Source organism: Mercenaria mercenaria, chromosome 7 (genome assembly GCF_021730395.1).
Source record: "Mercenaria mercenaria strain notata chromosome 7, MADL_Memer_1, whole genome shotgun sequence".
Classification (NCBI taxonomy): Eukaryota; Metazoa; Mollusca; class Bivalvia; order Venerida; family Veneridae; genus Mercenaria; species Mercenaria mercenaria.
The window spans coordinates 68,941,018-68,954,171 of NC_069367.1; positions in this window are offsets into that span (position 1 = coordinate 68,941,018).

Genomic DNA, 13,154 nt, shown 5'->3' on the forward strand with positions numbered 1-13,154 from the left:
GTCACTAGTGTATCCGCTTCCTGTCACTGTATGTCCATAGGTCACTGGTGTTCCGGCTTCCTGTCACTGTATGTCCATCGGTCACTAGTGTCTCCTCTTCCTGTCACTGTATGTTCATAGGTCACTGGCGTCCCCTCTTCCTATCATTGTAAGTCCGTATGTCACTGGTGTTCCCGCTTCCTGTCACTGTATGTCCATATGTCACTGGTGTTCTCAATTCCTGTCACTTTATAGGCCCCTGGCGTTCCCGCTTCCTGTCATTGTAAGTCCATAGGTCACTGGTGTTCCCGCTTCCTGTCACTGTATGTCAATAGGTCACTGGCGTCCCCTCTTCCTGTCATTTTAAGTCCATAGGTCACTGGTGTTCCCGCTTCCTGTCACTGTATGTCCATAGTTCACTGGTGAATCTGTTTCCTGTCACTGTATGTCCATAGGTCACTGGTGTCGCCTCTTCTTGTCACTGTATGTCCATAGGTCACTGGTGTCCCCTCTTCTTGTCACTGTATGTCCATAGGTCATTGGTGTTCCCACTTCCTGCAACTGTATAGGTCCATGATGTATCCGCTTCCTGTCACTGTTGTCCATAGATCACTAGTGTCCCCTCTTCCTGTCACTGTATGTCCATAGTTCACTGGTGTCCCCGCTTCCTGTCACTGTATATCCATAGGTCATTGGTGACCCCACTGCCTGTCACTGCATGTTCATAGGTCACTGGTGTCCCTTCTTCCTGGCACTATTTGTCTATAGGTCACTGGTGCTCCCACTTCCTGTCACTGTATCGGTCTCTGGTGTATCCGCTTCCTGTCACTGTTTTCCATTGGTCACTGGCATCCCCGCTTCCTGTCACTGTATGTCCATAGGTCTCAGGTGTATCCGCTTCCTGTCACTGTATGTCCATAGGTCCCTGGTGTATCCGCTTCCTGTCACTGTATGTCCATAGGTCTCTGGCGTCCCCTCTTCCTGTCCTGTATGTCCATAGGGCACTGGTGTCCCCGCTTCCTGTCACTGTATGTCCATAAGTCACTAGTGTACGTGCCTCCTGTCACTGTATATCCATAGGTCATTGGTGACCCCACTGCCTGTCACTGCATGTTCATAGGTCACTGGTGTCCCTTCTTCCTGTCACTATTTTTCTATAGGTCACTGGTGTTCCCACTTCCTGTCACTGTATCGGTCTCTGGTGTATCCGCTTCCTGTCACTGTTTTCCATTGGTCACTGGTGTATCCGCTTCCTGTCACTGCATGTCCATAGGTCTCTGGTGTATCCGCTTTCTGTCACTGTATGTCCATAGGTCTCTGGTGTATCCGATTCCTGTCACTGTATGTCCATAGGTCACTAGTGTATCCGCTTCCTGTCACAGTATGTCCATAGGTCACTGGTGTTCCCGCTTCTTGTCACTGTATGTCCATAGGTCTCTGGTGTATCCGCTTCCTGTCACTGTATGTCCATAGGTCACTAGTGTATCCGCTTCCTGTCACTGTATGTCCATAGGTCACTGGTGTATCCGCTTCCTGTCACTGTATGTCCATAGGTCTCTGGTGTATCGGCTTCCTGCCACTGTATGCCCATAGGTCTCTGGTGAATCCGCTTCCTGTCACTGTATGTCCATAGGTCACTGGTGTATCCGATTCCTGTCACTGTATGTCCATCGGTCACTAGTGACTCCTCTTCCTGTCACTGTATCTCCATAGGTCACTGGCATCCCCTCTTTCTGCCACTGAAAGTCCATAGGTCACTGGTGTTCCCGCTTCCTGTCACTGTATGTTCATAGGTCACTGGCGTCCCCTCTTCCGGTCATTGTATGTCCGTAGGTCACTGGTGTTCCCGCTTCCTGTCACTGTATATTCATAGGTCACTGGCGTCCCCTCTTCCTGTCATTGTAAGTCCATAGGTCACTGAAGTTCCCGCTTCCTGTCACTGTATGTCCATAGGTCACTGGTGTTCCCGTTTCTTGTCACTGTATGTCCATAGGTCTCTGGTGTATCCGCTTCCTGTCACTGTATGTCCATAGGTCACTAGTGTATCCGCTTCCTGTCACTATTTGTCTATAGGTTACTGGTGTTCCCACTTCCTGTCACTGTATCGGTCTCATGTGTATCCGCGTCCTGTCACTGTATGTCCATAGGTCACTGGTGTATCCGCTTCCTGTCACTGTATGTCCATAGGTCACTAGTGTATCCGCTTCCTGTCACTGTATGTCCATAGGACACTGGTGTTCCGGCTTCCTGTCACTGTATGTCCATCGGTCACTAGTGTCTCCTCTTCCTGTCACTGTATGTTCATAGGTCACTGGCGTCCCCTCTTCCTATCATTGTAAGTCCGTATGTCACTGGTGTTCCCGCTTCCTGTCACTGTATGTCCATATGTCACTGGTGTTCTCAATTCCTGTCACTTTATAGGCCCCTGGTGTTCCCGCTTCCTGTCATTGTAAGTCCATAGGTCACTGGTGTTCCCGCTTCCTGTCACTGTATGTCAATAGGTCACTGGCGTCCCCTCTTCCTGTCATTTTAAGTCCATAGGTCACTGGTGGTCCCGCTTCCTGTCACTGTATGTCCATAGGTCACTAGTGTACGTGCCTCCTGTCACTGTATGTCCATAGGTCATTGGTGTCCCCAATGCCTTCACTGAATGTTTATAGGTCACTAGTGTTTCCTCTTCCTGTCACTGTATGTCCATAGGTCACTGGCATCCCCTCTTCCTGCCATTGTAAGTCCATAGGTCACTGGGGTTCCCGCTACCTGTCACTATTTGTCTATAGGTCACTGGTATTTCCACTTCCTGTCACTGTATCGGTATCTGGTGTATCCGCTTCCTGTCACTGTATGTCCATAGGTCACTGGCATCCCCTCTTCCTGTCATTGTAAGTCCATAGGTCACTTGTGTCCTTTCTTCCTGTCACTGTATGTCCATAGGTCACTGGTGTTCCCGCTTCCTGTCACTGTATGTCCATAGGTCACTGGCATCCCCTCTTTTTGTCCTGTATGTCCATAGGTCACTGGCATCCCCGCTTCCTGTCATTGTAAGTCCATATGTCACTGATGTTCCCGCTTCCTGTCACTGTATGTCAATAGGTCACTGGCGTCCCCTCTTCCTGTCATTGTAAGTCCATAGGTCACTGATGTTCCCGCTTCCTGTCACTGTATGTCCATAGGTCTCTGGCGTCCCCTCTTCCTGTCATTGTAAGTCCATAGGTCACTGATGTTCCCGCTTCCTGTCACTGTACGTACATAGGTCACTAGTGTACGTTCCTCCTGTCACAGTATGTCCATAGGTCATTGGTGTCCCAACTGCCTGTCACTGTATGTCCATAGGTCACTGGTGTTCCCGCTTCCTGTCACTGTTTATCCATAGGTCACTGGCGTCCCCTCTTCCTGTCCTGTTTGTCCATAGGACACTGGTGTTCCCGCTTCCTGTCACTGTATGTCCATAGGTCACTAGTGTACGTGCCTCCTGTCACTGTATGTGCATAGGTGATTGGTGTCCCCACTGCCTGTCACTGCATGTTCATAGGTCACTGATGTCTCAGCTTCCTGTCACTGTATGTCCATAGGTCACTGGTTTCCGCACTGCTTGTCTCTGCATGTTCATAGGTCACTGGTGCCCCTGCTTCATATCACTGTATGTCCATAGGTCACTGGTGTCCTCACTGCCTGTCACTGCATGTTCATAGGTCACTGGTGTCCCCGCTTCCTGTCACTGTATGTCTATAGATTACTGGTGTCCCCACTTCCTGTCACTGTATGTCCATAGGTTACTGGTTTCCCTGCTTCCTGTCACTATATGTCCATAGGTTACTGGTGTCCCAACTGCCTGTCACTGTATATCCATAGGTCACTGGTGTCCCCGCTTCCTGTCACTGTATGGTCATATGTTACTTGTTGACAATTCAAGACTAATTAAGCATTCATATTTTCTTGCATTTGGGTGTGTGAGTCATCAGAAGTGACGGGGTGTGTGACTCGTCAGAAGGGGTTAGGCGTGTGAGTTATCAAGAGCGGTGAGGTGTGTAAGTCACCAGGAGTGGTAAGGTGTATGAGTAATCAGGAGCGGTGGGGTGTGTAAGTCATCAGGAGTGGTGGGGTATGAGTCACCAGGAGTGGTTGGATATGTGAGTCACCAGGAGTGGTTGGATATGTGAGTCATCAGGAGTGGTTGGGTGTATGAGTCACCAGGAGTGGTTGGGTGTATGAGTCACCAGGAATGGTGGGGTATATGAGTCACCAGGAGTGGTGGGGTGTATGAGTCATCAGGCGTGGTAGGGTGTATGAGTCATCAGGAGTGGTTGGGTGTGTGAGTCATCAGGAATGGTTGGGTGTGTGAATCACCAGGAGTGGTGGGGTGTGTGAGTCACCAGGAGTGGTTGGGTGTGTGAGTCACCAGGAGTGGTGGGGTGTGTGAGTCACCAGGAGTGGTTGGGTGTGTGAGTCACCAGGAGTGGTGCGGTGTGTGAGTCACCAGGATTTGTGGGGTGTGTGAGTCATCAGGAGTTGTGGGGTGTGTGTGTCATCGGGAGTGGTGGGGTATATGAGTCACCAGGAGTGGTGGGGTGGGGTTAGAGGTTTGATACTACGAAAAATATCAAGAAACATAAGATAACAGAAAATTGATTTTTCTTTATTTCTTCTGGAGTAGTGAAGTATGAGGAGTTCGGTCCCAAGTAAATCCAGTTTACAATATTCCTATAAAGTTTTAACACTCCAGGTCAATTCTTTTTAAGATGAGTGTTTACTTAGTAAAGGGTCATACCTCTTGTCTTGTGAGTAAAATTCTAAACTGAACCCAGGTGCATAAATTCAAACGATGAATAATATTCCTACATGGTTTTATGACTATGTCAAATATTATTTCAGATGTATGCAACACAAACTTCCAATCACTTCATGTATATTTCTCAGTAAGTTAATGACCATAGCTCTGGCCTGGCCGACTGAAATCCCAAACAGAACACCAGGTACTGTAGCAATCCTCTAATGTTTTATGCCCCTGGTTTATATATTTTTGAGATAAGTGCGACACTAACCTTTTGGCATGTTAAGCATATTTTCAGTAAGTAAATGATCATAGCTCTCGATCTAAATAAAACTCGTGGTACACAACTTCCTACTGAAGAACATTAATTTTATGAGGTATAATCTCTTTAGGTCAATGCTTTTGAGAAATGTTCGGAACAAATTCGGACGGACAGATAAATTGGGGGCACACAAATCATGCATGACATGCAAAACGATTATACCATTCATGCAAAATGATTATTTGTACTATTCATTATCATTTCGAATGAATCTGGTGACATTTCGTACTTACACGACTTCTGCTTCATTCAGACCCTTGTCCATTAATACACTTATACACTTATGCGGAAGTATCCCTTTATCTTCCAGATAATGTTGGCTTGGAGAACATTTTTTCTTTCCAAATAGATATATTTTATTCACCTTTCCTGTACTGTTTGGTTGCTATAATACAAGCAAATCATGATTTCGCTGTTGTATAAACATACAAATTCCAAGCCCATTATTTCCATGATGCAGTTTTCCATCCATCTGAAACAAACACGATTTATTGTACATGTATACATAAATAAAATACAAGTTGTGTGAAGATGGTTAGAAGATCGACACTGTTTAGGTCGTATGTAGACTGCGCCTGTAAATGTAGATCGACATTCGAAATTGTTCAGGTCGTTGACCAACCTTTAATGCAGATCCGAGGCTGCAGTCGCAGATCAACACTAAACATGTCTAGGTCGTAGATCGACATCCGAAAAGAGCAGGTCGTAGATCGGCATTCGAAATTGTTTAGCTTAGAAATCAATACTCAATGTTATTCCGGAAGGCAAAAAGACGACGTTTGTCGGGGCGACGTTCCATTAGCCGTTATGACTAGAAGGCACACATCAGCCATTTGTTGACCTTTTTATTATTTATCTTTGCTTCATAATTATCCTGGTGGTTTCATTTTACATGTTTACCATAAATCAATAAGCATCATTTGTATTGTTTCTTTGTTGTTTTTTTCATCAACAATGTCATCATAATTTAACAATCGTTCTAAAAATGAACCAGCAGTCTTCCATCCGCCATAATGACGTTGATTTATGACGTCAGTGTCAAAACGTTCTGATATTCCGGTTAACCTGTGCCATTATTATTATGGCGCATAAGGCACACTGTGCCATTACGGATCCGTCAATGGCGGACGTAATGACCATTTTAACGGCTTTTTTGATACTATTTATTTTAAGGTATATGATAAATAGATAACTTGCCCCTTATCGGTGGAGGTGTTGAGGTTCGGGCCTCGCTTGGGGCGTATAATTCTTCATGTGAGGAAGCAATCCAGCTGGCTTACGAAGGTCGATGGTCCTAACCAGGTGCCAGTCCGTGATAAAATAATGCACGGAGGAGCACATGGAGTCTTCTTCTACCCGATTGAAGAAAAGCTGGAAAATCGCCATATGACCTACAATTGTGTCGGTGTGACGTTAAGCTCAACTAAAAAAAAAAGCTCTTAAATTGTGCACTTGTAAGAATTATTTGCTTAGATTTTGTTGTCTATAATGGATTTAAGATGTACTAGTAGATTTCAAAGAGTTCTCTGGAAGGACCCGCGAATTCCAACAGTAGCTGTATTCCAATTTCCCAGGCTACTTGTCAACCTGATCTGAGAGTTTTTTTTTGTATAAAAGGGCTTTAAAATACACCCTTGTGTCTTGAGTTTCAAAATGTCTAGGGGGGGGGGGGGGGGGGGGGGGACCCTATTAACCGATATTTTTACATCTTTATCAAGTATTTAGGCAAGTAGAGGTTTATTTCGCAACAAAATTCTCTAGAGCTTTTGTCTGTATGGCTTACAAAGCAAACTTTCATAAGTCCTTTATGAAGACCCTTGTATCTCGGTCGGTATCTTTACTCAAAGTGTGTTTGTTTTATTTGGGTTTAACGCCATTTTTCAACAGTACTTCAGTTATGTAACGGCGGGCAGTTAATCTAACCAGTGTGCCTGGATTTTGTTTCAGTATAATCCTGTTCTCCGCAAGTAACTGCCAACTTCCCCACACAAATCAGAGGTTTAGGACGAATGATTTCAGACACAATGTCTTTCATCAAATCGTCACGGAGAACATACGGCCCGCCCAAGGATCGAACTCACGACCCCGCGACCCGTAGATCGGTGCTCTCCCTATTGAGCTAAGCGGGCAGGTATATCTGGAGTATAAGGGTGCATTTAAAATACGTGTACTTCCTTACTATTTCTAAAGTTAGCCTTTTAGCGACGTGGCATAGATTCCGCCATAGGTGTGAGAGGTCCCGTGTTTGATTCCTGGTCAAGGCTGAAATCTTTTTCTTTTTTAAGCACATGTGTCGACCTGATTTGCTCAGATTGTTTGTCTGGAATGGCTTTAATAAATGCATCACTTTTCCTGTAGGTGTTTAACATTTATCAGCAGGATTCATGCACCCACTCCTATCTGTACTCTAAAATAGTAGGATGAACTTTAACAATCTGTCTGAAAATGCAAAGTTTGTATCGAACATAATTTTGATGAGTGCTTTTATTTATTGTCTTCTGTCCACCGCCGGTGTATTAGCCTCACACCCGTTAACCGGTTCCGAGCAAAACAGTTCGTGGCGGACAAAACAGTTCACCTATATTTTTGCCGGTATCTGCATTGAGATAAGTATTCTCCATCCAAGAATCGGCTGGTGCAAAATATGTTAAAGATTTTTATTTCTGTAAAAAGTAGCATGAACGAAGAACATGCCATGTGCTTCCCGTTCAAAACTAACCTATATTTAATAAATTATGACGAGTTAAAAGTGTGATTTTGTTGAAAAAATGTGAAAACGAAAGTTTATCGCGGTATATTTAATTCACTTTTCAACTTCGGCCTATGGTATTTACGTCAACCTTTATAATAATGTTTGCCCTGAATATTGTCCAATTTTTAAGCGACAAAACGCAATATTCATCGAGTTATAGACATTCAAACATGATATGGTCGAAAAAAAGTGTGGCGGCATTGCACAGCTCAAAATTATTTGTGTGGCGAGCAAGAGCAGTCCTGTGTCTTTTTTTTTATTTTACTTTAATAAATGGTCTGAATGATGATATCAAGCGTGTTACTCGTTATAATCTGACAAAAACAAGTGGTACTAGTTCAGCAATGTTCAGAAAATACAGCGGGGATGACATGATGCAATTCGTATGCATATAGTGATGATTATACACATCACCAGTCCATAGTTGGCACTATTAAACCAGCACATGTATTTTGTAAAAAGAACATATTTTAAATGGACTTTTCTGTCAGTCAGTGTTGGATCAGGCTCGAACCACCAGCAATCTATATCTCCCATTGTTTTGCCTTTTCCCCTTTTCCGTCTATGCCAGTTTTGATAGAATTTTCCCCTACATAGTTTGCAAACATCTTCATAGTGTCTACAAAAACACCTAGTAGTATTGGTTCCAATACGTCCTTGGCTATGATTGGTTTAGAAGGCACTGAAAAGTTTATACTTGAGTTTTGTGTAGAACAATCACCAAGAACTTGCTGCCAACTTACAACTCGACCTGTATTTCGGGGACCAGCCATGAAACGCAACAATTTCCCATGGAACAGTTTGTAACCAACTTTCCAGTTTTTTTAAAAAAACAAATCGTGCATATATCTCATCCGGGATGAAGAGGATTTCGAAGACCATTCTACAAAATCGAGGAACAACAAATAATATATGATTTCCATTGGGAACTGTTTACTAGCGACTAGTGATAGCCATTTTTTTATATATATAATTCTAACTGACCATGTTCATGTCATGTTTCTATTACCTCAGGTATATTGTCATAAATATCAGTTAAATTTATTTCAGGTGGGTCCGTTTCTTCTGAAAAAAAACGGAGAGGATTCTGATTTGAATGTTGAAGTGTTTCCTAATTCCTTGTTTTCGTTAACGTCTAGTGAAAGATTGTCTTCTGCTACTTCAGATAAAAAAGAATTTTCAGTGTTGTTTTCTTCAGGAAGAGATATGTGTAACTGATTGTTTTCATCAACGGATAATATATGTGACACAGGTTTAATACATTCAAATATTTTTGTTCGATATCTAGTTTTTCCTGTACGACAGTCAAGCTCAAGTTGTTTGTACTTTAACGTGTCAAACCTATGGCTATTACAGAGGTGCTGAATGAAGTGCCTATAAACGTCAGCTGTCGTATTGCAGTAGTAGCACAGGTACATATGCATTGTGATCCTGAAAGAAATATTACAAATGATATAATACAGTAATTGGAACGTTCCTAAATGGGAAGGCATCACACCAAACCACGTACCACTGTAAACATAATTTAAAAATGTATGAAGAAGTGTTGATGATATATTACATTGTTAGACGGTTGTATGACTAATATATACTTTGATTTACATCTGTTTGTTAATAAAAATTAGTGTAAATTGCTGTTGTCTGATTACAGAGGTTATTTTTCAAGACTTACGAGCTGGATATCACTGTTTAGACCATTTATTAAAGTAAAATAAAAAAGACTCAGGACTGCTCTTGCTCGCAACACAAATAACCTTAAGCTGTGCAATGCCGCCACACTTTTTTTTCGACCATATCATGTTTGAATGTCTATAACTCGTTGAATATTGCGTTTTGTCGCTTAAAAATTGGACAATATTCAGGGCAAACATTATTATAAAGGTTGACGTTAATATTATAGACCGAAATTGAAAAGTGAATTAAATATAATGTGATAAACTTTCGTTTTCACATTTTTTCAACAAAATCACACTTTTAACTCGTCATAACTTATTAAATATAGGTTATTTTTAAACGGGAAGCACATGACATGTTTTTCGTTTATGCTACTTTTTACAGAAATAAAAATCTTTAACATATTTTGCACCAACCGATTCTTGGATAGAGAATACTTACCCCAATGCAGATACCGGCAAAAATATCGGTGAACTGTTTTGTCCGCCACGAACTGTTTTGCTCGGAACAGGTTAACGGGTGTGAGCCTGATCATGTATAAACAAACGTGTACAATTTCTGTAAACTGAGTGCTGAAATTTACATTTTTCCTGGTAAATTACTGACAGCAACCGTTTTTCTAAAAATACGCGCGAGATGCAGCGGGAAAATCAGCCAATCAAAGTCGGTTAGCCCACGATTTTAAATTTGGCGCAGCTTCATCTCATTTCCACGCTTGATTTCAAACTGGAAGGATGTGTTAAATAGGATTGGCGTTTTATCAGGATTATACGGAAATGTGTGAGTAATTGTTTGACTTTTAACTTCTAGATCCTTACCCATAATCGTTCACAGGGTGTTTTCCAAACTTAAAAGAGCTATTTGAACATAGAAATTCTGCCTGTTTCGCCTCGTGTCCAGTTCACTGCCATTCATCAGTTAGCGGTAATCTTCGTAATATTGCTGCGTTGTGGACACTCTTTGAAAGTAGCTTTTTTTCTGTTTGACTCTTGGTACTCTCCTGCCACAGGTGGACAGGGTTTGGCAGTGGTCAGGGTTATTATAGGAATGGTATCCGTCCGTCCGTCTGTAACAATTGTGTCCGCTCCATACAACTTAAACACCTTGAAGGATTTTCATGAAAAATGATCACCTCATGAAGACGATGTGCAGAACTCATGAGTCAGACATTTTGGCTCAAGGTCAAAGTTAGTCCAAATAATTGTACTCAAGAGGTGAATATCGTTATATTTTTTCACTGGACGATATCCCCTCTAGGTAGACAACGTGAAATATCAGAATGTAAAATCGGTCTACCCGAGGTCTCATTATTTAGACTAAGTCAAAGTCACAACTCATGGTTAAAGTTTTGAGCATTTCATTCTGGGTCCGCTCTATGTCTCCTAAACCCCTTGAAGGATTTTATGATGCTATGGGTGGTGGACGGATAGCTCAGTGGTTTGCACACTGGCCTTCCAATTCAAAGGCCGGTGGTTCGATCCCCGGCAGCTACTCGGGAATTTTCAGAAACGCTTTTCAGTGTTTCCCACCCAGCTAGAGGTGTACTGGTCAGGAACCCAGGCAATCCTGCGTGTATCAGTGCTATACACTGGACACGTTAAAGACCCATGCTGTCTACAAGCCTGTATCTGATTTCTGATCTCTCTGTCGTGGGGGCTTCGTCTCACTCTGTCCCTCTGGTCAGATCGCTCTGTATCTGTACTATTAGAGGATGAATTATGCGCCCTGTATGGCTGCATTTGAACTATGTAAAGCGCCTTTGAACGTGAAATTGATCATGAAAAGGGCGCTGTATAAATCTGGTATAATAATAATAATTATTATGACTTGGCTGTAACATTCCCCTCATCAAGAGGATGTGCAGAACTCCTAAGTCACCCATGCCAGCTCAAGGTCTCAGCTCAAATGTTTGAGCCTTCAATTTTCTGCCCCCTCATATTCTGCTAAACCACTTGAAGTTGAAGGATTTTCTTCAAGTGTTCACCTTATTGAGATGGTTTGCAAAACCCTAGTTCTGGAGACCATAACTAAATATGGTCTTTTATATACTGACGGTGACGATAAAATGAAATGTAATGCTCACGTCATCGTCAAATACATTCGACTAGCAAAACCAATGAGTCAGCCATGTAGGCTCAAGGTCAAGGTCACAACTTCAGGTATTGATGTCGTCATACATGGACTATAAAATTTACTTAAAAACGTTAATGCTTCCACCCAATACCATCAACCCTTTCACCATTCATAACAGCAGCGGGGAATAAACTTATCTTTCAGACTGACTTGTTAAGAGTTTTATTCCAAAATCTTGAAAGAAAAAAATATAGGGCACTAAGCAATAACTGTTAAACTGTTCCAGCCTTTATATGATAGGCCTATCTTCGCAGAGACCTCCCTGTGGAGTAGTCATCCTAGTGGTTAAAGGCGAATCACTTAATTGCACCCTATTAATGTGGTTTCGAAACCTCGTTTTGTGTGTAAAATAGTAGCATGTGGACTATCGCACGTTCTGCCATTGCCAGGAATCCCGCCAGGAGCTGCACATGGGGTTTTACTACAGGTGTGTACCTGAGCATACTCGTACACAGTGTTGTAGGCAGATCCTGACGTATGGAGCAAAGGAAGATAATTTTTGCATCTAAAGTTAGTGTAAAAATCTTAATCTCGTTAATAATGATTAACGGATATACTGTATGGTCAACTCGTCCCTGTTTTGGTCATTTCATCCGCGCGTAATAAGATTTTATTAGTTTGTTCCACTTTTTTTTTGCCATATCACCACCACCCTCATCCTCCCCAACCTCAAATGTATTAAGTTTTTTTCTTTCTTCTTTTTATAATTCATATCTTGCGCACATGTGCTCGGCATATGTCACTAGAAAACAATTTCAAAAAGTTGTGACAATGTTGTAACATGATATTCGGATGATATCTACATGTGATTGGACAATTTAAAGTGTTCAGTTTTTACTGGGGGTTGATGTGGGGAGTATATGGAGGGTTGTAGAGTATGGGTGGGGTATGCGCCGAGCACCTGTGATCTTGCGTTGAAAATTGGTGTTTACAAATGTTATTATTATAACTTTATATGATCTAATTTTTTGACAATAAAAGAACTTTACGGAAAATACATGTTATAGACTATTATTATAGTTCAAATAATGATTAAATTAAGAAAACTATGGCTTTAGATTATAGAGGGAAAGGAGAAAGTAATAATATAGCAGGATTGTTGATTAATGAATGGAGAAATAATGGAAATATAAGATTTTTCAAGTAAAGCTTACCTTGTGTACAAGTATTAACCCGTTGGTCCTTAATATATATTTGCTATTTACTTTATAATTCCCATACGAACTGTAATAAGGCGTTTTTCTTGTTTACAGCCAGAATACCATACACAGACTTCAGTTATTCAGGCAGTCAAGCGGGTGTCCTACTTTTCCCTACTCCTACAGTTTCCTACTTTTTTTCTGAAAAAGCCCTACTATATCTACTTTTTTTGTAAAAATAATGTCATCGAAATATAGAAGAAGGTAATCAAGTATATTTGTTCAAAGGAATTAACTTTACTAAAGTTGTTTCCAGTGTTTTGAAGATTTTGCCTGGTGCAGTGGTTCAAGAGGGGTACCGGTATAACTTAAGGAGTTGAGGTT